Below are 27,500 nucleotides of genomic sequence, written 5' to 3'. Positions count from 1 at the left end.
AGAGGGGGCTTACTTACCTATCAAAAAGGACACCAGAAGCCGGAAGTCAATAAGAACAGGCAATCTTAACTACAACCCATTTTTGCCATGCAAAACAGCGTCCTCAATTTCAAAGTATATGATAGAAAAATATGTATCAGATTGATACAAAGGTTTTTACTGTTTTCAAAATTTTTTATCTTGAAAATGAAAACCAGCGTTTTTAGTTTTGTTTCTTCATAACAATTATGGCAAAGATCACAGTGTAGTATCTGTTCTGATACTACATTTCACCTTTTCTGACCTAGATCAGTGGAGGAGAAATCCTTCTAGACTGAGGCAGTTTTTATTTTTGTACCTACCCAGAGTGTCACTTCTTGGGGAGGGGGAGTTTCCCCACATTAAAAACCGACCTTGTGCCTTACTCTGCCCTCGTGGGGAGGCAAGTAAATAGGAGCCATAACGACTATTTGCTCTCTATAACTTGATTCGAGCTTATAAATGCCACGCTTGTAAAAATCTTTAGGCTTCAATGTGAAATATGAATCTAACCCACGGTCAATCTTTCGTGATTTTAACATAAGGTTATATAAATGGCTTTGTAATCTTTGAAATAAGTGATAATCCGAGGGGATTAACCCAGGAGAATATGTAGGATGGTGTAAGATTTCCCAACTAAATTCTGCTAAGAGATCTTTGGTCAGCAGTGCTGTGTGATGATGACAAGCATTATCATGATGGAAGATTACGCCCTTTCTGTTGACTAAAGAAGGTTATTTTCGAGTCAACATGATTGAGAAAATCATGAATGGTGCTTTAATAACGTGATAGAAAAAATTCTAAATTAATCATGGTGATATGTTTCAGGAATAACCATCCATCCATCCATCCATCCAGCGTGGTCGCAGCCGAGATTGAACTCACTACACAAGTTTGTAGTGCAATTCAAATCTTGTCGGTAGCTGAATACTTGATGCTTCGCCAGGGTTATCAAGGGTATTTTTTTATCGTAACGCCATCATTAGATGGAGTGCCTACCACGGCTTAAGAGAGTCCCATCTACCCTCGAGAGAAGGATAGACCGCGCCTGTTTCTCAACCTGGTATGTTACCTCGCGCCTCGCCTACCCAAATGGACACCCATCTGGTAATGGTCAGGCTTAACGTTGCTTATCTGGCGAGAACCGGTGTGTCAACGGGCTATAAGTAATAACAATATGCAGCAAAATTAAATTACAATTGTTTAAATGCTCTGCTCTTACAACCCGGCGAAAATCTTTTATACGGACTTGATGTATTTTCTTTCTTTTATTTTATTTTATTTTATTTTTTATTTTTTATTTAGTATTTTTATTTATTTATTTATTTATTTATTTTATTTTTTATTTTTTGGACTTCAAACAATTTTGTTAGATATTTTGCTCTCCTAAGAATTTTCAGCCCGGAGAAAATCGTTCAATATCCTTTGCCTCTCATCGTCCTTCTCCTCTTCTTCCTCTTTGCTGCACCTTCCTCTTTCTCTGCCGCCTCTTCTCCACGCTTCCAAGTGTGAAGTGTCATTGTAGAACTAGCAAAATGTCACGCAGATAAAGTCTGCGTAATATCAATCAAGAGTGGACGTGTCCAAGTACAGCAACGAATGAAATGTCCACATCAATAATAAAGGCATCAAAAGGCGATGTAGCTGATTTAGAACAGTTCGCCTTCAGTTACTTAACGAGAGGGTGGATGTCTCTCAGCACATGAACCGCACCAAAAAGAAGGGGAATAGTAATACTGATTAGGTGAGGATAAACGTTAAGCAGTTAAATATTATTCAACGGCAAGTGTCGGAATATTGCATTACGCGAAGTTTCGCAGCTTATTGTTAATTCTTAATTCATTCAAGCAGGCCTGCCTGTGTTTTAAAGCTTTCTAATGATAACAATTTTTTAAATAAATATTGATCATTATCTTCAAACCTACGGATACATGTACAAGTTAGAAAAGCATTTCATCCAAGGCATGAAAATTGTTAAACAAAATGTTTTTACTATAGGCTTTAAAAATAAAGGTACACGATTTAATTTGAAATTTATTCATCTTCAAAGTGCACTTTTATAAATTTTACAAAGTAAGGTATAAAAATTTAATTTAAATTGAATCAAAAAATTACCTTGGATTTATTTTATGTAATGTACATTCTGTTGCACATTTTAAAAAAAATCATTGAAAATTTTATATCTATATCATTAAGTGCTAGATGAAAGATAATGTTTTTAAATTGCAACAAACAGTACATTACATAAAATAAATCCAAGGTAATTTTTTGATTCAATTTAAATCAAATTTTTATACCTTACTTTGTAAAATTTATAAAAGTGCACTTTGAAGATAAATAAATTTCAAATTGAATCTTGTACCTTTATTTTAAAGTCTATAGTAAAAACATTTTGGTTAACAATTTTCATGCCTTTGATGAAATGCTTTTCTAACTTGTATCTTATCTTTTTAAGATTATATTTTAAAACTCTCCTCCTCTCCATTTCAGTTTGTATTTCTCTTCACACGACAACTCATTTTTTCAACCCCCTCTTTGTATTATTACAGGTCTGAATATTCTCTCTGTTTCAGTTTGTATTTCTCCTCACACCAAATTTATTTTTGTAACTCCCTCTTTGTAATACAGGTCTAAATAATGAGAAAATCTGATTTTTTTTAACAAAACCTTTAAAATAACTTTTTTTAAACTTCTTTCAGAATAGAAAATCTTTACAATTTAATAAGGAACATATTTCATATAGGTTTCATTAACAAATATTCAGCACATAACGAGAGAAATTGAGGTGAAAATTTCAAAAGAACTGTATAACTGGTTACGGTCAATAGTAGTCCTCGCCAGCGAAAGTCTTTGTTATTGTTATTCTATTATGATTGTCATCATTTAAAACATTTTATGTCCTGCTCTTTCGCACGAGGACTAATTTCGATCTTATGTTTTCATCACTATAGGAAGTGATCAATAATTACTGCGAATAGAGGGATATATATATATATATATACATATATACATACATATATATATATATTGTAATACTATATTATTACAATAGAAAAATGCGAGTATGAAAAGTAATATATGGTTAAGCTTAAACATGGAAACGTAAAGGACTAGTTGTTAAAAATGGAAAAGAAAAGGACAAGATATTCTAGTAAAAAATATAATAAATTTGTAACGTAAAATGTTGCAGCATTAAAAATTGATTATATAATGTTATAAGTTGAATTAAATAAAAAAAATTATGCTGCAACATTTTAAGTTATAAATTTATTATATTTTTTTACTTGAATATCTTTCCTTTTCTTTTCCCGTTTTAACAACTAGTCCTTTATTTTTCCACATTTAAGCTTAACTATACTACTTTTCATGCTGGCATTTTTCTATTGTAATCCATGATTTTTCAAGGCTTCCAGTAAATTCACTTGTTATTTGGTTAATTTCAGTTTTATTTTTGCCCCCATAAACATAACGTACACATATGTAATAAGAATGTACGGTACTCGTCTGCTTTCAATAAAATCCCCCAATTATCTCCCTTTCATGCTTTCCTTCTCTCTGTTTCACTTGTTACTTGTCTTTTCGCGAAAGCGGTGAATTGGTAGCAATAATAGTTGCTGAAGCGGCATGATTGCTATGGAAAACAGTCATAAAAAACCGTCGTTCACCTCCTTACGTTTTTTTTTACAATTTTGAACACCAGAAAATTCATCATAACATTTGTTTTACTGGACGAAAATTGAATTTTTTTCAACAATATAGCTGAGAAGCTGATTTATAAACTGAAATAGTTGTTTGAAATTTGATCGAAAAATGAGTGAGCGGTGAAGCTTTAAAGTAGTTCTAAATGACTGAAACTGCCACTTAACCATATATTCAAACACTACAGTGTTTGAATGATATATATATATATATATATATATATATATATATATATATATATATATATATAACTACTTAATTTACTCACATAAAATTGATATACGAAAGTATAGATTTATGCGTAAACTTTAAGTATTTACTTCAAAAGTGCTCAATACGTTGGTAGAGCTAAGCTATAATTACATATGTCTTTTTAGTATTTACCGATTCTGGGGTGTCTGAAGGCAAAAACATCCCATAAGTGTTTATAATAGTTCCTATTTACAATGCCTCCTCACGGGTCAGAGTTGGACACCAGGGTTGTTTTTTAACGTAGAGATAGAAACAAGGATAAAAATTGTCTCAGTCGTGAAAGATTTCTCCTCCACTGACAGAGAACAAGAAATAACGACAGAGTAGATAAAGACTATTAATGTAACACTGACATCACTAACTGCGAAGATCAAATGGACGTATGTTAAGAATTACCAAAAATATTTTGTAACTACAACAGCGACACCAGATATTCCACAACTATTTCAGCTGGCGATCGGACGATTTCATTTTTTTTTTTTTTTTTACCTTATGTGCAAAGAAGATAACGTTAGAAAAAACGAAAATGTGGTGAAAAAGTGATCGAAATGCAGTTGAAAATACGGCGACAAGTGACAGCAAGTAATGTTCTTTTGTTGTCATAGTCGACAAGCGTGAGAACACCACGGTTACAGATTTAGCGGCTCTTGAAATAAAAAAGATAAGACCAGTCTAATTGGGTGACCATGACGGGGATATGATAACCCTAACCCTCCGGTAGAAAGGTTTTTCTACGATAGTTGAAAAGCTTAACGGATTACAATAGATGAGTTAAGTTTGTGTGTGTGGGGGGGGGTGCGTGTGTGTGTGCCCGGGGGGGAGGTGAAGGTGATAATTGTAAAACCAGAACAATACACCTGATGATGCAATTCAGTCCAATGGCCATTTCGGTAAGCCCCTTATCCATTTCTTTGCTTTATCGCTACCCATCGAAAAGAAACAAACAAAAGAAAATAAAACGCATTAATCGCTTTCTGATTACGGTATACAATAGTTACACCCGACATAAACAACACGTGTTTTGTGCATTTGTTCTTTCTTTTGCAGACTGTTATCCTCCTCTTCACTGTTGTTGTTGTTGTTGTTGTTGTTGTTGTTTCACTATGTTTAGGTCAGCTTATCCTTCGGCCTTCTTCAGGTGGTGAAACAACAATAACAGCCCGAAAAAAAAAAAGAATTAATGCACAAATTATGAAGCTTCATCTCAAAGGATTCTCAAAATAAAAAAAATATATATAATAAGTGATTCATTTAATTCAACAGTATTCAATACATGAGTAGAGCGTATTATTATTGTCTCTCCCCCAAAACAGCCTGTGGTGTTCCTTGGAAGCTGAGTCGCAACAAGTCTCCCCAGCTTTCCAGTACTCTCCACCTCTTTCGATAACATTTGCAAATAAATATGCATTATCGCAACAGCTGCTTGCTATTGATTTCTCGTTGGCAACGACTACTCGTCTTCACTGGAATTTGAGTGGCAATAAGCCTCCTAGAGGTTCCAGTTCTCTTTGCACTTATTCGGCTGAGGTCTGGTCAGTTCATCGGTCTTTCCTTCCTCCTTGACTCTACTTGGTTATTTGGTCTCATTCTTTTTTTTTTAGTGGGGGCAGTGATGTCTGACCCGCACTTGTTGCTCATGTGTGTTAGTCTCGACATTCAAGGATTGTTTTTTAATATTTCAGCTTGTTGTTCGTCATTGTTGTTTGTTGTATTTTTTTCAGTCATTCCTTTGATTCCAATTTCTCCCATTCTTTTTTCAAAGTTTTTCGGGATTGTTCCTAGTGCTCCTCCTATTATAGGTATTATTTTGAGTTTCTTCATCTTCTATATACCTTTCAGCTCTTTGGCTAGTTCTGTGTATTTGCTCCGTTTCTCCTTTTCTTTGATATTCACCCTGTGATCAACTGGAAGAGCAAAGTCTACGAATTGACAAGATTTTTCTTTATTGTTAATCATTACGACATCCGGTCTTCTTGCTTGGATGGGGTTATCGGTTTGTATGTCCATGTCCCTAGGATTTTGATTATCTTTTCCAAGTACTGTTGTCGGCTTATGTTCGTACCACTTGTCTGTGCGTTCGAGATTATTGTTAGAGCTATTATTGTTGTTATTATTATTATTAGTAGTAGTAGTAGTAGTAGCAGCAGCAGCAGCAACAGCAGCAGCAGAAAAATTAATACATTTCTCATTTCTGTTGTATTCGCTCTGGGCGAGCATCCAACTTCCTCCGAAAATGGAAGTTTCTAGGGAATACTCACATGCTGTGCCCAGAGTGCACGTACGTCTCGGTCTGCATACAGCAGGTAGTATTCACCAAATCCTCACCCATCTACTACTGACCAGGCTCAAAGGGGGCTTAACTTTGGTAATCTAATAAGGATTTGTGTGTCGATGTGATTATACCATGGATAGGTAGTAATAGTAGTATGAAATTATACTTATAGCAATCATTACTATGGGACTGCTTTTCTGCAGGCTACATCTCAGATCAAAAATTACTTGTCCGAAGCCGTTTGTATAGGGAATTAAACCTTGTTTGTCTGGTGGTGGTGGTGGTGGTGATAATGATTATTAGGTTGTCTCCCTTTGTATTAAAATAAAAAAAAATTATGTTCTTTGTGTTAAGTTTTTAGAGTAATTTCCTTTGTTTCTTTTTTTTAAATTTTTTTGTTTTGTTTTATTTTTTTAGATTATTGACTGGAAAACATAACTGGAGGTTTCGATGAATTGAACTTATGGACTAACATTGCTAGTAGAAGATAGTTTCGATGTACGGACTTTTGGGTTATGGGTCTGATGATGATGATGATGATGATGATGATGATGATGATGATGATGATGATGATGCTACCGTAACTAAAAAGAACTTTCCCTTTTTACTCCGTGTGTCTAAGCATTAGACGTGATTTCCATGAACAGAGTTCTTTTTTTCAAGAAGTTCCCGTTTGTGGAACACGTTACCATGAAAGTGTTTCCCTGTGAACTACAACATATCCATTTTCAAATCCAGTGTCAGCAAATACTTGCCATAAACCATCTCCATAAATGATCAAACTTTGGTCATCCCTGTCGTCGTTTTAAACCATTTCATAACATTCTTCATCATTCAACTGATAATCATTGTCCTCAAGTAGATTTTAGCCTCAGTAAACAGTGACACATTAGTAAACAGAACACCTCATTGTGAAAATGGTGCTATGGCACCGGCATGATTCGATCTTGTCCCGTTAAACGAATAAGATTTTCTGGGGAAGCTTTTGTACCGGACAAAACCGACTTTTCAGTTGGCTTTTTTCCGTTTAAATAAACAACTCGAACATGCCGGGGCTCTTATTAAATCGGAAGTCGAAAAAAAAACAGATAACAAGTTAACTTGCAAATTGATTAAATCGTAAATTAGTGATTGCAAAAGATTTCTAATAGACAGACAAAAGATGCATGAGCAAATAATTGTTACCAAAATCAATACAAGAAGCTTAGGGTTAGCTAAAAATTAGTTAAAGATTAGTTTAAGATTAGTTATGGGTTAGTTTAGGCTTAGAATAATGTTAGTTTAGGGTTAGCTTAGGGTTAGTTTAGGATTAGTTTAAAGTTAGTTTAGGGTTAGCATAGGATTAGTTTAGGGTTATGTCAGGCTTGACTTAGAGTTAATTTAGTTTTGGCTTATAGTTAGTTTAGAGTTAGCTTAAGGTTTGTTTAAGGTTGGCTTAGGGTTAGTTTAGGGTTGGCTTAAGGTTAGTTAAGGGTTAGCTTAGGGTTAGTTTATGGTTAGCTTAGGGTTAGTGTAAGGATAGCTCAGGTTTAGTTTAGGGTTGGCTTGAAGTTAGTGTAAAAAATTCTTCGTTTATTTTTTCTGGTTAAAAAGCTGGATCAGTACTGAAAACATTAATTTAACTGTCTTGTGAAAAAAAAAAAACATAAGGCGACTGTTGTAAACTGGATACTATAGCAACGTTGACTGACGACTTCGGTGTAAAAGTTGGAAACCAGTCGGCTTAATAGTATGCCTTTATTGATGTTCATATTTACTTGCCTCCCCGCGAGGGCACAGTTAGACACAAGGTCGGTTTTTAATGTGGGGAGAACCCAGCTGCCCAAAAAGGGAAACTCTGGATAGGAACAAAGATAAAAAAATTGCCTCAATCTAGAAGGATTTCTCCTCCACTGATCGAGGTCAGAAAAGTGAAGTGTAGTATCAGAACAGATACTACGCTTTGCTCGTAGCCAAAAGGCCAAGGCTAGAAATTATGCGAGAAAGCAATGCTAATGACAGAATCGAGCCGTTCATATCATTTCGATTCATACACATTTTATTTTTACACAAGTAGAGCACTTTCAAAATAAACAGTTATCTTGTAATTATACACACACACACACACACACACACACACACATATATATATCTTTAGTATATATATATATATATATATTTCTTGTATATATATATATATATATATATATTTCGTTAGTATATATATATGTATATATTCTTCTTCTTCTTCTTCTTCTTCTTCTTCTTCAGAATAATGAAATACAATAAATCTACTGGTGTGCAAATCCAGTGATTATCGGTCTTAAAAATATTATTGGATGTAATATTTTATATAAGAATATCCCAGCTAAATAAAATTGCTCAATAGATATAACAAATAAATCATAATTTAGGAATTTAAAATTTGAAATTTAACTTTTTCAAATCACAAATTTTAAATTCTATATTTTATACTTGAAATTCTATATATACAATTTCTATATTTGAAATTTAACTGTTCCAAATCACAAATTTTAAATTCCTAAATCATGATCTATATATATATATATATATATATATATATATATATATATATATATATATATATATATATATATATAAAGTCATTTACATATAGTACTGTTTTGCAGCTCATCAGTGCGGCTTAACAAGCAACTACCTCAAGCCAGGATTGAAACCCGACCGTCTGTACGACAGTCAAGGCTCCTAAGCATTACGCTATCGACGGCTGCTGAGTGAGTCGTGAGTTTAACAATGTTTTGACATCGTCCGAAATACCTAAGCTCGATTTGTTTACACAAAGAGAATCGTTTATATGCTAATGGTAATTCGTGTATCACTTCTCAATATGCTCAACTCAAGATGAGGAGCATTATAATCATCCACATACAGTACTGTTTCGCTGTTTCACAGCTCATCAGTGCGGCTAGACAGACAACTACCTCAAGCCAGGATTGAAACCCGATCGTCTGTATGACAGTCAAGGCTCCTAACCACTACACTATCGGCATTCAGGAATCGTTGCCTCGGTGACAACTTTTTTTTTTTTTAATACGTGTAGTAATACACTTACTTCCGATTATAGTACTTTCTGTGCTCTTGTAATGTAGGTCTGAACGGTACTCTTCCTTCTCAGCTTTTTCCTCCTTGATCCTTCATGAACATTTTGTGTGATATCATTTGATGCTGTTACCAGCTTTGAGTACAGGTTAGGTTTAAGGAATAGTTTTAAGGGTAAGGGTTAGGGTTAGGGTTAGGGTTAAGGTGTTGGACGTGAGATGGAATTTCCAACATTTATTTTTCTTGATATTACATTATCTTTTTCTGCATATAACCGGAAGAATATATTAAGTTCCCAAACAGAACAATTTTACGCCACTTTATGTATCACTACAAAGATTAAAATAAACATTTGATGCTACAAAACCTTATGTCTCGAATCCGTATTCCAATGTTTACCAAAGTCCATTAAACGATTTTTATTCCAGAAAATATTGAAAATTAAAGATTGAACAAAAACGTACATTAAACTAACTATAAACCATATAATGACCCCTTACGCCTAACAGGTATGTTCTGAAATTTATAATCATCGCTTGATTAGTTTAAGAATTAATCCTATACATAATATTATACAAGCGCGCGCGCACACACACACACATATATATATATATATATATATATATATATATATATATATAATTTTTTAGAATGTGAGAGATTATATATAATTATTTCCACAGCCAAACAACGTTGTAGCCTATAAAAGCCATGACAGCCAATGAACCGGAAGTCCAAGACTAAAGCCCTCAAGGGCTCATCAGTTAGACATCCGAACCCGGGATTCGAAACCAGAGTCTCTTGCATGGGAGGCAAGCACTCTGTCAACTGAGCAAACGCCCCGCACACAATTAACTATTAACCAACACAGATCAAGCAAACCGCGGTGAAATCCGATTATAAAATGGACCTACTTCGTCTCGACAAGGGACGAGGTTTGTTGGCTGTCATGGCTCTTGTAGGCTGCGACGTTGTTTGGCTGTGGAAATAATCACATATATATATATATATATATATATATATATATATATATATATATATATATATATATATACGTTTTATTTTTATTACCGTATCTTTCTGTTAAGATACATTATTGTTTCGGCTACACGGCCGTTTTTTTGGCCCTCTGTAGCGTCCTCAGACTTTTACAGCAAAATTCTGAGGACGCTACAGACGGCCAAAAAAAAAAAAAAACGGCCGTGTAGCCGAAACAATAATGTAACTTAACAGAAAGATACGGTAATAAAAAATAAAACGCATACTTGCTCTACAACAGTATTGAGCACTTTCTTCAGTTTTTATTAATTACCATTTCCACTATATATATATATATATATATATATATATATATATATATATATATATATATATATATATATAAACACAGACAGATATTATATAACATTGGAAAAGGACATTTCTATTTCATCTTGATCGTTTCTAACCTCTGTGGTCATCGACTCTGAATGTTATAGGAATGTCAATATCCATTGACCTAACACACTCGAGGCGCCAAAGGTACAAAGATGCTAAAGACTTTGAGAATCAGTCAAAGCTTTTAAACTGTACTTGTGTCAATATATTAGCTGGAATACACGACCCAATCAAATGTGCGTGTTTCAATAAACGGTCAAATCTAGAACTTTTTATGAATTTTTCTATATAACAAAATAGTTTAGAAAGATATAAAAAGACAAACTGATCCAAATAATTTTATACTACGGCACTCTTGACTGGTATTGTTACGCTATGAAAAAACGCCCAACTCATAATCAAGTTTTTCTCACATTTATTGAAATGAGGTCCATGAACCTCCTGGATCTTGATGTCTCTATAAAATTGGGTTCTCAGAAACCATTTCCTTTCACCTGCCTATTCTCGGACTTGAAATTTCAACTTAACAAATTTGACGAGATCACATCTAATATAACAAAGGCAGGTTTTGTCACTGTCACGGCTATAAGGTTTTGAATGGCAATGTGCTTAATGGTCTCGTTGGCTTGGATATAATCAAGCAAATTAAAAAATTCCAAATAGTTAAATGTCTCAATGGGATAGCTTGGGAAATTTCGAATAGAATTATTCCATTTGGTGACAAGCATAATTTTTTGAATCCCAAATCAAATAAGGAAACTCTGACTGAGTAGCCTCCCTTTGATAGAGTTTGCCGATCTGTACCTCAATGTTCCTCCTGCTTGCTTGAAAGTGTGTTGAATCTTGTGCCCTCTTATGCAAACACATTTGGGCCGTTGTTTGAAGAGTCTTCCGTTAAACACGGAATTGAAAACTTTCTTTCTCTCAATTCCGTCGGAGTCGAATAGAGTGCTAAACTTTCTCCATACGATGAAGCAAATATAGTTAAATTAAAAAAGAAAAAAAAAACATTTTGCTAAAAGATAGGAAATATTATGTGGATCTTCCCTGGGACTTCGAGAAGTTGTAGATTCCAATGATGTGCCTTCCCAAAAGATTATGCAAAGGGTGGCAGATTCTTTAGAGAAACAAGTTTTATATAACGAATATTTTCGAGTGTTCGAAGAATATGAACAAACTGGTATTGTCAAACTGGCCCTCTTGCACTTATAGTAAATGGAAATTAGGAAGATAAAAAAGGAACAGAAGTCGGTTGACACCGGTTGAAAGAATGCAATTTGATTGGATGAAGAAATATTAGCGTCATTACTATGAAATATTGATAAAATTTAAAAATTGAAAATTGCTGAAAAAGAATTGGAAAAGAATTTAATAACTAAGTATTTAATAATTAATAGTATTTTTAGAATTAAATTTTTTAAAAGTTAAGATAGGATTTAAGAATTGAAATTATTGTAAAATAATTTAATAAGTATTTAATAATAGTATAAAAGTAATTAATGTAGAAGCATTTTTAAAAGAGTTAAAGTCATTTAAGTAACCATTCGATCGCTGATTTATAGTGAACTATTTTACTTTTATTTAAAATTTAAAAACGTTGCGTAAACAGTTTTCTTTTAATCGTTGCTCCCTGTTTTTTCACTTTCTTCGTATTTAAACCTTTTTTATCATACGTGTATTTATTTATTTCTAAAACAATCATTTATTAAAAAAAAAAATGTTTTCTAATATTGTCAATTTCAATATCGTTTCTTTTTATCATTCCTAATTAAAATTACGCTTAAAAAATTGTTTAAAAAAATTGTTTAAAAAAAATCATGCATTAATAAAAATCATCTATTAAAAAAAAATTCTGTTTTCTAATATTGTCAATCCATTTTATTTATAAAATGACGTCATAATTTCTTTATCCAATCAATGGCATTCTTTCAACCGGTGTAAGACGACAGCTGTTCCTTTTTTTATCTTCCTAATTTCCATTCACTTAAAGTGCAAGAGGGCCGTCAAACCTTTCTCTGTTACTCCTGGTGAGTATAAAAATTATTGCTGGATCCCTCACAGGCCCGTCATTAAGGACGGCCTTGGTGTCACCACAAAACTCTGTTCTTGTATGTTCATATTGGTGGATTCATATTAGTGAGGTTAGACACAGATCTTATATATAAAGAGATAGGGTACATTTTAAAGGAGCCGGAACATGTAATACACTTTGAGAGAGGGATTAGATATATCGATAGAAGGAAGATAGAAGAGATATAAGAGAGGGGTTGATATTTATACTGTTTGACAGTTCCGGGAGTGTTTCTATAAACATTATCTTATTATATATTTTTGAGATGAGGATTTTCAGTCTTTTATCATAACGAATGAACCCGGCTATCCTATCTCATATTTACTCACAAGAACAGGCGACTTGTTCTTGCAACAATTCCATCCCATTTGTATTGTTCTTTGAAAAGACGGGTGGGGGGAGGGTTCCATTAATGACGCAACGTATGCTGGAGTAAACCTGACACCACAACTGCTTGACCTACTGTTGGCCTTTAGGAAAAATAACCATGTCCGTTTTGGAGATCTTCATAAGGCTTTCCTGCAGATTCGCCTGCGAACTGAGCAGGACAAAAACAAATTCTGTTTTTTTTTTCTCAAAGTGAATGAGAAATTGTCTACCTATAGCTCAATCATTTTTGGCTTTAATGCCAGCCGCTTCATTTTGAGTTACATAGTCAAGTTTCATGTAAAGAAATATAACTCAGATATGTCTTTCTCTGTAATTACTATGGCTAGACAACAGTATATTCTTATCATTATTTTGACTCTCGAGTATATATTCGACACAGTTAGACACAGCTAATCAACCGAGAACTACATCACTCTATATAAAAGCATATAAGATATCAACGGATACACACTCGAGAGTCAAAACAATGAAAAGAATATGTTGTTGCCATAGCCCTAGTGATTACTAACAATTTTCATGTTGACATCTTAGTCACTATTTGTCGTGATTACGACTTACTCCTTTCTGTTTATAATACTGTCTGTGACAGATTAAAGGACACAAGATTCGAACTTCGGCCCTGTAACTCCAACTGCACAGATTTGCAGAACAGGATACTCGAAGATGGATCTATTACCTCCCTTCTTTCCACCTTTGAAAAGATCCTGGGGTAGCGTTATTCCCCTAGTCTAGACGCGGTTAGACTGGCGCCTACTGTGATAGACACTGAAGTCAAAGCAAAGCGTGGGCTTCTTTTCCCATATTTCAAGTATATATAATCCGTTATCCTTACTGCTCCCAGTTACCATTCAAAGCAAGATCCTTGTTAGTCAACTCTGAAAACGCAAACTGTCTTGGAATCAGGAGATTATTGCAGATTTTACTGCGTCTTGTCAAGCTCTTGCTAAGGAGTTAAACAAGTTATGTGATTTTGAGTTCCCCAGGTGTGTGATGATTGAGAACTCCCCACCGGAGTTTATATGCTTCTGTGGTGCATCTAAACTTGCATACGTAAATTCATGTAAGACAAGGAACACAATGCTTCCTGCTGTTCGCTTAGGTGAAGGTGGATCCCATTAAACAGAAAACCCTTCCTACCTTAGAACTTATGGCTATCTACCTCGCTCGAGTTGTTCTCGTTGAAGGCCTTGAAGCTTATCAATGTCCTTTCTATTTCATTTGTATCTGACGCCCAAGTGGCCCTATTTTGAGTTTTAAATGGAAAAGGGACTAAGAAAACCATTTTTATGGAGAAGCGTGTACTGAACATAAAAAATGATGGATGATATTAATCTAGAATTTAAAATTCTCCCTCAGTTCAAATACGTTCCTTTGTTCGAAAATCCTGTATTTTCCATCTCTAAGTTTGAAAAATTGTACAATTGTTGGGTATATGACCCCGACTGTTTAAATCAACACATCAGAGACTGACCTTTGGGAGAGTATTGCCACTGTATTCACACTGTAAAGGCGTTTTATTCAGCCATTGTCGTTTCACTGGATTGACTTGATTTGATTACACCTGTGTAACCCTTTGCCGAAAAATGACATTTCAAACATCATACTTTTAACTTATCTTCTTTTTGACAATTGATCGCGTTTGTTGTTTTTTCACAACCGGTGTCTATTTCAGGTCTATGCTTTTTTATTCAAAATGACATTTTAGTACATTTGATAATTATTTTATTGTTTCTTGCATTTATTGTATACGCTTTAAAAAAAAATGATTTCTCAGTACACACGACCGAGATATTCAACACATTGTTTTTGATGTAAAACCAGACCCACATTGTCCCTCTAGTTTCTTTCCGTTGCAATCAAATCTTTCTTATTTTTTTCCTTCCAGTTTGTTTTTTTATCTTCCTCTCCTTTTTCCATCCGAGGCCCATTAGAGTACTTGATTGGCAATCCCATCCAAAGCCAACATAGACGCTGTTTGCTGATTATTGATCTAAATACTCCCTGTTGGTTAGTGCTCTTTTTAACTTTTTGGTTCATAATTAAATCGCTCCATTTGGTCTCTAGAACCAAACGGATCTAATTTCCTCTCGTGGCTGATTTTGAGATACTAAGTTCTATTTCCAAATCGTAGAAAACGCTCTTCTAATCCCCAAATTTAAGCAAAATATATTTTCTGTACAAGCTGCCACAAAACAAGGTGCAAATATAAACTTTAGCCCCAATAAATCAAAACTGGTATACCCGAATGGAACTGTATTCGACATTAAAGAAAATGGAAGACTATATTATTTAAATAGCGTAGTCCCATCAAAAACCGCCTACCATGATCTACAGACATGGCATAAAATTCTGGCTCTAAAATAGTCTTCAGAATATTTTTAAGGTAGAGTGCTTCCTGGGTCGTGTGTGTGAGCGCGATAAATTCTGCTTCACGCGTAGAGAGAGATACAATCTGTTGCTTTTTAGATTTCCATGAAATGATAGGCCCATTTTCTGAGAGTCTGAAACAATATCCAGATACACTCTTGCGATCCTCGTCGTTTGCCCAGTCTGAATCCGAAAAACCTTCTAATTTTAGGGGATTGCTTGATTTTCTAAATACTAACTTCTGTTCTTTGGTTCCTTTTAAATAACGTAGGACTTGTTTAGCTCTGTTTAAATCTTTCATTGTCGGTCGTGATAATTTTTGTGACAGTTTTGTTACTGTCTAGCATATGTCAGGCCTGGTTGCAATCATTAAATATATAAGACTACCTATAATCTCGCGATATTGTGTGTCATCTATTATTTCAGATTCTGTGTGTATATTTTTATTCTAGAAGTGTAAGCCATTTTGAATTTCAGATGGTTCGCTGTTACACACAAGTCCTGGTAGATGACTTGTTTGTAGTAGACAGTTCCACAAAACAAAATATTCTTACCGTGTCGAAACCCGGGAAAGAATATGTGAAATTGCTCCAGAAAAGGTTTAATATTTATGAAGCAATTCTGGTTTCTGATTGGTTGGTAGCAGAACGTGAATTAATTTGATTCGTCAGTTTATAAATAGAATCGTCCGACTGTGTGGGATCATACCCCATTAGAAGCCCAAAATATTGTAACAAAGATGCTGCTGTTATAAAATATTAATTTAGATCCGAGTGTGAATTTTTGTTCCTCCAGAGTTTTCAGAACTGATGAAATGCTGCTGAGGTCTAATTACATATCCTGCACTGCAACACATTGTTCAGACTACCATATTGAAATTGGTCTAATTAAACCCTAGGAGTCCAGGATTTCCGATTCTATTAGCATCTCGTAGACTTATTGGAACGGTTGCCAATTAGACCCAATTCAAAATAATGAGTTTCAGTTCTTCATCGGACAACGAAAACTATAATCAATACGGTAATCAAAGATGTTCGATAACCATCATTTACTGGGAGTGAATTTTGGAATATTAACACATCGGCGTCTCCCATCAGCTTGCGTGTCTTTAAGAATTTGAGTAAGGAAAGCCATCGTTTCCATTCATTTCCTCAAGCTTGCTAATGTTTGGCACCCATCGAATCTATGTATTAATACGCTAAAACAATGTTCGTATCTACGTTATCATCTTTCACCTCCCCCGCCTTTTTTAAAAATTAAATCGTCGGACTGCCAAAAAGGCAATGCAAAAATATAATTTTTTTAAATTTCATCTGATGTCGCTGTTTGTGTTTTCTCCTGTGAGTCTCTGTCGCTTTTATTTTTATACTCTTGTAAACAGGTGCTCGTGCCCTCAGTGATTGCCAACTAGAACGACTACTTATGTAAATTATATGCATATATACATTTTATGAGAGAAAATTAATTAGAATAAACTAGCGTAGTGGATTACGTCTAAAAGTTAAAATATCGTAGAGATTTAAAAGATTGCGTCTGGAAATATAGCCGTGATAGATTAAGTAATCTCGTTTCATCTTATTTACTTAATCTATCCCGGTTATATTTCCAGACGCAATCTTTTAAATCTCTACGATATTTTAACTTTTAGACGTAATCCACTACGCTAGTTTACTCTAATTTATTTTCTCTCATAAAATGTATATATGTATATAGACATCTAATTTACATAAGGAAAACACGTTGCTCTCCCCCATCATTATATATAACACCAAATCTTCCGACTCTCTCGTCAATGACCATCCCTCTTGAAAAAGCCCGCATAAATCGGGCGAAACGTTGAGTACTCAAGTACTTTCACCTCCATTTTATTCCATATATATATATATATATATATATATAGCTGCACTGAATATCTTTGATATAGCGAAACAACTCGTTTGTGGATAACTATAAATGCTCCCTTTTGGGGGTTGAGCATTTTGGGGAGTGAAATAATAAACTGTCACTAGCATATAAAGCAATGATCTTTGTATAACAAATAGATTGGTTGGTTGTTTTTGTTTTACGGCATATCAACCCTTTTCAGGTTATTTAAAGCCGAATTCAAAGATTTTGAAGAAAATTTTTTAATAGAATATATTTGTTGTTTTCAAGTCGGTTTCTATTCAACCCATAGTTGGGGCCCTAACAGGTACTACCACTCCGGGTCAGAGTGGACCTGGGAGCAATGGCAATTAAAGGGTGGCTCCACACTCCCCAAAGCCCACAAGCTGGGGCCTCACCACTGGATATAGTTTAAGGTCATATCCAGGACTAGTAACAAATAGAGCTTAGGCATTTGGACAATGCTTGATCATTGTAATTTCGCATATCCGACTTGGCTTAACAATCAGAAGCGTTGACTGTCGCCTATGTGATCGAGTTTCAATCCTAAAATGTCAGTCAGTACTACAATGGGTGACCATTTGGGATTTTCGATTGCTGTATGCGCTCTCCGCATATCTCGACATTGTTTCCAGTCGTCCCGAACTTTTCCGTGCCACTGGACTCAAACAGTGCCGATTCAAGAGAGGTGTGGTTGTCGATTGCGCAATCCTTGCCTCACAATTACACGCGCAGTACGCGTACAGGGAGTATCCATTGTTTTTCGAGACTGAACGGAGGCGATTATAGAATGGAAATAGTTTCTAAGTGCTGTAGCCATTTACGACAGAGGAAGAATAAAACTGAAGTTTCCACGTATCCTGCTAGTTTTCATAAGTATTTTATTAAAATACTAGCATGGGCGCCCAGCGTTGCCCGGGTGTTTGGATGTGTATATTGAGCAAAAAAAAAAAAAAAAAAAGTGGTAGTAGGAAGGCAGGCTCGAACCCGTACCGCAAAGGAGGAAAAGAACGGGGTAAACCCTAACGTTTATGCTGTTACGACCACCGCCAAACCGGAAGCGACTTTTTTTTTTAAATTAAGGCTAGACAATCTAAAGGAGAGGAGAACTTTCAAAAATATCGGCGAAAAAAGTGCCCCCCCCCGTAGAAAAGTGCCTAATTGAAGGGGAAGATATTAAGGTTTTTAGCCAATTTTTCGATATTTGTCGTATGAAAGATCGAAGTTTAAAACGATACAGACATACATGCATACATTTATATATTGGTAACTAAGATTTTCCACCCAAACTGATGAAAAAGCTTGCCCTATCTCTGAATACCCTTTATGTACAGTTTCAAATATTTAGACCAGAAATTGTCTGAGTAATTTGAAAGAGACCGCAGAGGTCATTTTTTTAACATTGACCCCTATTATGACCCTTTAAAATTTATTGTTTTGGTCTCAAATAAGTTATTAAGTTAGATCCATGTCAAAGGAACCTATATCTAAAATTTCAAGTGCGTGGACCCAAAATTGTCGGAGGAGTTTGGTAGAGTTCTCAAAGGTCAAATCGTTGAACTTTGACCCGTTAATTGCCAAATTTCTGGCCAAAAACCGATCACATCGATTTCCCCAAATCTCAGTACCCTGTATATAAAATTTCGAGTCTGTAAACTAAAAATTGACAGAGTTATTGCGTAGGGAAATGTACACAGACACAGAGACACTTTCACTTATATATATATATATATATATATATATATATATATATATATATATATATATATATATATATATATATATATATATATAGATTTCTTTATTAATTACGGAATCCTACGTTTTGGAAATTTGCTCTTTATCGTCCAAAATAAAACTGCTTAAACTTGTTACTGTGCACGTTTCTCTGCGCATACACTCGCCTGAATTAATAAAAACAAATGATGTCTCCGTTCAGTCTCGAAAGACAAAGGCTACCCCGAGTAGGGGCAGCTGCGTGTGTAATTGTGTGACAAGGGTTGCGTAAACCCCATACACACCTCTCCTGAGTCAGCACTGTTTGAGTTCAGTGGCAAAGAGAAGTCCAGGACAACTGGAAACAATACCTAGATAAGCAAAGAGAACATACAGCACCTGGAAGTCGCAAATGGTCACCCATCTAGTACCGACCAGGCTCATCGTTGCTTAACTTCGGTGATCTGATGGGAACCGGTGTGTCAACGTGATTATACAGTATATTAATTAATAAATATAAATACAAATAGAAACAGTTTAATCAGACGCATTTCTCTGAATCTAAAACGTTTGCCATTTTGATTCAATTTGAACGCATAAAATTTCAGATTTTTCTTCAATAAACAGGTGAACCAAAATCCACGATAAAGCTAACATCCATTTTGTTTTAACCCCCCATCCCCATTCTCCTCTGTTGGGCTTGGGGTAGCTGCCTTAACGCAGGCATACACTCAGTCATAAACATACACACACAGATACTAACGAACACATATACACAGAACTCATTAACTTCGTATTATCGTCTGTTCATTAAAAGCAAATGGATAAACTTATTCATTGAAATATTTCTAATTTTTCTCACCGAACTTTCTTTCTACAATGAGAACAAACAAACATTGACTCTTATTAATACAGTTTAATAAAAAATAATTTGTATAACCGAGTGGAGACGTTTTGATTATGATTTTTTTAGACCCGTGGATAATTCACGGCCCTTAAATTAGCGATTAGTTAAAAATCGTAAAAGCAAAATCGACTATGACTTATTCCATATCTCAGCTAAAGAAACCCCCTAATACTGCAAGAACCCTTTAAATCTAAACCAACGTTCTATGTTTTACTATCTATGTAAATTTACATTTTAAACATATGTAAAATATCTCTTTTGTGGGGTTCTCTTACGCTCTCGCATCTAATATATAAAAGGCTATATGTCTGTATGTCTGTGTCTATATTTTCAAACTCTATATCCCACGAAACTCCAAGTCGAAGAGCGGCGCTAGGGGCCTTAAATGATTGAATTTTATTTGTTTAATTCCTAATGTCTTAGTCAGATTGTGTTAAAATTACTCAAAGATCTCATCAAAAATAAAGAATCTATTAAAGTTCAAAACCCTCCAGTGACTTTTTAAACATCCTGTAGATAGTTTTCAATGTCCATAAGCGTATATGTTTCACGTTCATCAGATTAAGTTACGTAACCCTGCCGCCTGGTAGAAGGATTTGAACCCCGGACCGAATGTATTTTTCATTAAATATGCCTGCTAAGGAACCACTCCAGTGTCACTAGACATACCTTATTCGAACTGTAATTAAAATCAGTCAAGGTGTATCATCATGTTTTATTTTTGTTGCGTTTAGAAGAATGACGTAACACTGATGTCCTGAATATGACCTTAAACTATATCCAGTGGTGAGGCCCCAGCTTGTGGGCTTTGGGGAGTGTAGAGCCACCCTTTAATTCTCATTGCTCCCAGGTCCACTCTGACCAGTAGTGGTAGTACCTGTTAGGGTCCCAGCGATGGGTTAAATAGAAACCGACTTAAGAAAACAAATATACTCTATTAAAAAAATCGTCCTTCAAAATCACTGGATTCGGCATTAAATAACCTGAAAAGTGTTGATATGCCGTAAAACAAAAACAACCAACCAACCAACGCAACACCGATACATGAAAACATAACAATATATGATGTTCGTTCCAAAAGTAAAGCCTCCTATTTTTTAACAGCTACGAAGACAAAAGTGATACTATTCAAACGGTGGCTTTTTGTGCCCCAGAATTTATATATATATATATATATATATATATATATATATATATATATATATATATATATATATATAAGGTAAAATTAAAAGCCAAGAACAATGCGAGATATTTTTTTATATAGAGTAAAATTAAATGAAAACAAAAGAAATAAATTTCTTTTTTTTGTTGTTTGTTTTTCTTTTCACACAAATTTTAACTCTAAACAACAGTAATTTTTTTTCTGTTGTATTCAATGGTGTTAGAGCATCTTTCCAATACCGACCTTTACACCCCAGCACATAATATCACTGCTGCTCGTATTGAGAACAACATTAACAAGACATGGTCTCAAATTTGTTTTAAAAGAAATCTCCCAAAACAACACAGACTAAATTTTATTACTAAATACAGCAAATTACCTACCTTTTATCACCTTATTAAAACCCACAAAAATAGCACACACACACAGATCAGACCCATTGTTTCAAGCGTTAACGGTCCCCTTTATAAAATCTCTTGGTTAATATCCCGCCTACTTAAACCTCTACTCTCTACCTTCCCAGCCCATGTTAGTAGTTCCAACCAAGTAATTAACAGACTCAACGATCTACCACACCATCTACTCAAACCATACAGATACCCATTTAGCCTAGACGTCGTTTCTTTATACACCTCCATTCCTGCATATCCAGCCATCAATCTCATGGTAGACATTATAGCATCTAAAAACCCACAATGCTTCGGAATTACTCCAGGAGATCTCTTACAACTCCTCCGTATTATAGTAGACAACACTTACTTTACTTTCCTACAAAACACGTTCAAACAAGTATCTGGACTACCCATGGGCTCCAGTCTATCCGGTATTCTTGCCATTGCTTATATGGACAAACTCGAAAGACACACCCTTAGTACCTGCTACTCTTATCTCCTTTTTACTAGATATATCTATGACATTTTAATTATCACATACTCCCGCGAAGAAGCTATTAACATTTTCCACAAATTCAATAACGCCGACCCAAACTTAAAATTTACTATAGAACACCCAGACTCTTCTGAATCTCTTTCTCTACTTGATTTTAAATACAAATAAAAAAATGGTGCCATATGCACTGAATTCTACAGAAAACCCGCCAGCAAACGCCTCTTCGTACATTTCAAATCTGCACTACCTCTCAAGGACAAGCTAAACTACGCACATGCCGAAATCTCACGCATACAAGACAAATGCACTAACATCTCCGACAAACATACACACACTAACAATTTCCTACAGACCCTTTCACTAAACGGCTACCCTAATACGATCCTATCCTCACTTAAAAAGAAAAAACGCAACACCCGACCCTTCTCGAACAATTGTTTTCTAAAACTACCCTTCCTCAGTGACAAAATCTCATCTTCAATCCGAAAAGCCATCCGCAGCGAGGGACTCAACATTCAACTCATCCACACTGGATCTACTTTAAGACAACAGCTGAACCGAAAACACCCATCGCATACACCTTCCCCTTGTTCACTCTCTAATTGCCCAATATCACACACAGGTTTATGCTTTAAGAACCACGTTGTTTACGACCTACAATGCGCTAAATGCAGTGCATCTTACATCGGAAGCACTACCAGATTGCTTCACCACCGCATTAAAGAGCACTTAAACACTACTGCTTCGTCGTTCTATAAACATATTCGCACTTGCATTAATTCAGAACCAGATTTTCACATCAACATTCTTGCTTCTTCAAGAAACGTAGGTCAACTTCGTATCCTCGAATCTTTAATTATTTCAAAAAATACTCCCACACTAAACAATAGACTGGAATTGAGCTCCGCTTTTATAATATAAGTTTAAAACATAAGAAAAACAATAATTAAAATAATAAAAAACAAAACAAAAAAAACCCTTGCTTGAATAGTCATCTCCCTTGATTCACAAACGCAACAAGTATTTCAAACATCAACTGATTTATTTTAACGTTCTCCTAACGTCATTTTTTGTTCTATATTTCGCGGTATCACGTGGCAAACTCTGCGGCTGCTTTTCCAATTTTGAACACTCTCCCGCTGTCTTCTCTTGAAAAAGGACTAATAGGTCTGAAATATATTGAGATTTATAACACCATTGAATACAACAGAAAAAAATTTTTACTGTTGTTTAGAGTTAAAATTTGTGTGAAAAAGAAAAACAAACAACAAAAAAAGAAATTTATTTCTTTTGTTTTCATTTAATTTTACTCTATATATATATAAAAAAAAATCTCGCATTGTTCTTGGCTTTTAATTTTACCTTATAATTTTCTTCAACAATGCTTCAAGCAAACTACAATCTACTTATATATATATATATATATATATATATATATATATATATATATATATATATATATATAGCCATTATTTTCTTTGCACTTTTGCCAAGAATTCATTGGCGTTAAATTCATTGAGTCTTTATCCGGTTAAAATAGTTTTGAAGGGGTCAAAAATGAAAAAAAATCGTTATATATATTGTACATTCATTTTAGTTTCTTTTTAATTTTTAATCAGTTCATATGCATGTCACGTTGGTACTGTGGTAACATCATCAGCTTTGAGTGATAGAGTTTATCTTTCGGTTTCGATTTTATCTGATAGCACCCAAATGTTTTATTTTTTTTACTTTTGAAATCACGCCTTTATAATAATACTAGCATTTCAGCTCGGCGTTTCCCGGGTGTTTGGAGGTGTATGTTGAGCAAAAGGAAAGCGGTCAATTTTTTAAAACTTTGACCCCTATTATGACCCTTTAAAATTTATTGTTTTGGACTCAAATAAAGTTATTGTTAGATTCATGTCCAAGGAACCTATATCTAAAATTTCAAGTGCGTAGACCCAAAATATTCGGAGGAGTTCTCAAAGGTCAAATCGTTGAACTTTGACCTGTTAATCGCCAAATTTCTGGCCAAAAACCGATCACATCGATTTTCCCAAATCTCAGTACCATGTATATCAAATTTCGAGTCTGTAGACTAAAAATTGACAGAGTTATTGCGTAGGGAAATGTACACACAGACACACAGACACGTTCACTTTTATATATATATATATATATATATATATATATATATATATATATATATATATATATATATTAGTGATGGGACGATGCCAAAATTTTTCCCGATTCCGATTCCGATTCCGATTCCGTTCAAAATTTCCGATTCCGATCCGATTCCCGATTCCGATTCCGATTCTTGTAAAATTTATACATATTTAATTAGAGATTTTTTTGTTTGTTTTTTCGTAAATTTTCAAATTATTACATAAACCCCTGGTTAATGTCCGCGTATATTTTATCTCAAATGTTTGCCTTGTAATTGATTAAAAATTGTAACACAACAAAACATTTATTTTGATTTTCAAACAAAGCTATATTGTACCAGTTCGTATTTACTGTATAACATGCTACTTACATGAATAGTGGAAAATATTCGAAGATTGGGAGGCAAAATAAGAAAACGATGTACGAACAATATATTTAACAACGCCACTTAGCAACGCCACATCTCATTGTTACGAACGAATTTCTAAATAATAATATTACTATTATGAAAACCATTTTTAACGTGAGATTGCGTGAGCTTTCTGTGCTTTCTCTCGCAGCTAAATCCCTATTCCAAAATGAAATATTACTTTTATAGATTACGTGTTAGAACATTTTTTTAATTGGCGGAAAGAAAAGCGATCATTTAGAATTTAGAGTGTAAGATCAGTTTCGAATATAAATTTAACGTAAAATGATCATCATTTCTGGCCATCCTAATTCTTTATGGATATTAACTAAAGTGTTTCCCACTAAATTAAGTTCGGTTTGCAACGTTGTAAAACCATGTGTAATCGCTTAAGAAGTAGACACCCTATCCCCAATAAGCGCACATAATTTAAAATTGGTAACACACTACAGCTCATGTTACGTTATATTTATTTGTGAAACTGACCGTCTATTTTAAATTCCTAATCGTTTTATATTAGTGTTGTGTCGATTAATCGGAATCGGGAATCGGATAAATCGGTAATTTGGGGGGTATCGGAATCGGTATTGGAATCGGAAAAATTTGTGCCTAATTTCCGATTCCCAAATCGATTCTTTTAATATTTTTAAAAAGTTCATTTTCAATTGTTTGTACCGATTATAAATATTTCTTTCTTTTAAACTATTAGTAAAACTAAAGAAGATCTAAACTTATTTTATATGCGTAAAATAAACAAAACAAAAATTGAAACTTTGCGAAAATTCGCTAGGTAACCTTTAGAAGAATGCAGTTTATTTTCAAAGTAGCGAAAGAATTGTCTAAAATTAAAGAAATATTTTGCCCAGAAAAATAATATCAAACATTATTGCTAATCAAATGAAAAGTAGAATATAAAAGTGTTGGGTTTTGTCGGTATGTTTGCTGCTCCCTCACTCGGCAATCGGTATTGACAAATATAACAAGCCGTGCATGCATGGTCCCCCTCTATGTGAGGAGGGGGGATCGAATAAAGTGATAAAAAAAGTGATACATAACTAATAAAAAAACAATTTTGAGTGAAAAAAATTTTTTCAAAAGTTTTCAGAAAAATGACTAAGTTCAACTTTTGCTCCACACCCAATATTAGCCCTAAAACCTCCAGGGCTTGTGACTCTGATTTTTCCCAGGGTCAGTGATACTTCCATCAGGTGTATATCAGGTATGCCCATGGTTTTGCCAAGTTTCAGAAAAATCTAATGAATGGATGAAAAGTTATTCTGAAAAATATGTCAATTTTGTCTATTTAGAGTCATTTTGAGGTATTTTTTTTTACCTCTTTTGCCCCCATGGGGGAGCTGATTACTTGTAAAAATGGACAAACGGCTATGTTTCAGGCCTTAAGACATGTAAATTTGAGTTCACCACCATAAAACAAACACTAAATAGAGATACATAATCACATTTTAGACAAATATGAACAAAAGAGCCTAAAAAGGGGTGGTTTTTAGCCCTAAAAGTTCCCGGGGGGCGCAAACCAGAGTTTTGCCAGGGTCAGAGATACTGAATTTACATTTGCAACAATTGCCTTCACATTTTGGACAAGTTTCAGTAAAATCTAATGGACGGGAAAAAAGTTATGGGGCCAAAAGTGTCATTTTTGCCATTTTGGGCATTTTTGACCCCTTTTCAGCCCCTGGGGGAGCAACGAGAGTTTTCTTAAAAAACAACTCGATGTTGTGCACATCTACGTATTGGAGTACAACTTGTGGCAAAATTTCAGAAAAAAGTAATGGACGGTTATCCGGGAATCATCCGGACGAACGGACGAACGAACGGACGAACGGACGAACGCCACTGAAAACTATAGTCCCTCTCCGATAAATCGGGGGGACCAACAAGGAATGGGCAAAATTGTGAAAAGGCTTGGCCTTTGATTTAATTTGAAATATGCTTCCAGTGTGATTTTCTTTGATTCTGCCGGTATTGTTTATTGTATATATATATATATATATATATATATATATATATATATATATATATATATATATATATATATATATATATATATATATATATATATATCACGGAGGCCTCGCTGAAGCCCGCCAATCTCACTCAAAAGTTGAGTTGAAAGTATTATGGGGTAATTAACACCTTCGATGCCGTTGGTTTCGACAACAATACTTTTTCACACCCACTTGCCAAATTTCTCAAGGAGTTTAATATGAAAAGATTTCAAACGAATAGAGTTTTATTTTATTTTCCTGGAACCACATTGTCTGACACCGTCGCATTTTTCTCGGGTTTCGGAAAAGTTAAAAATATACATGAATATCTCACAATGAATTTATCAAAGTCTGGATAAAATAGATAAAGAGAAAACATTTAGAAATTTTTCAGATTGAAAAAGAAATTATATTTACATTTAAAAGTCCCCCCTCATTGAAATTCTACTTTTGGACGATATTTGTAAACCCACTAAAAACCAAATTATTTTTAGATCTAGGATGAAGCTCTAAACTGTCTTCACGTATTAAAAAAGGGTGCTTGTGCAGTTTACACTATGTTAAAAAACGAAAAATAAAAAAATATATATATTCTACGTACTCGTTATGGAATGAAGTTCTCATAAAAAAATCACGTAATTTCATCAAATAGTTTTTATTTTATGTCGTAAAAACGATTTGGGAAATTCGGAATCTTCCTAAAAAAACTGCGATAATTAGTCAAGGGAGCGTAAAACAAAAACTATTTAATGAAATTACGTGATTTGTTATGAGAACTTCATTCTATAACGAGTACGTAGATCTATAGAGTTTAGTTTTACTAATAGTTTAAAAGAAATAAATATTTATAATCGGTACAAGCAAT

The 27,500-nt window shown here is 34.3% G+C and overlaps 1 long non-coding RNA gene and 1 pseudogene across 1 annotated transcript in view; both read right to left on the bottom strand.

Moving 5' to 3' along the window:
- LOC145249557 (uncharacterized) overlaps positions 1 to 27,500 on the bottom strand; it is a 425,864-nt gene that overhangs the window by 280,307 nt on the left and 118,057 nt on the right. The gene's annotated exons all lie outside the window — the stretch shown is intronic.
- LOC145249923 (5S ribosomal RNA) lies at positions 19,494 to 19,610 on the bottom strand (annotated as a pseudogene).

The sequence above is a fragment of the Euprymna scolopes genome, chromosome 28 (assembly GCF_053919585.1).
Source record: "Euprymna scolopes isolate OS-2025 chromosome 28, ASM5391958v1, whole genome shotgun sequence".
Lineage (NCBI taxonomy): Eukaryota > Metazoa > Mollusca > Cephalopoda > Sepiida > Sepiolidae > Euprymna > Euprymna scolopes.
Note: the sequence above shows the minus strand (reverse complement) of the source record. Positions and strands in the feature narration are given on the sequence as shown.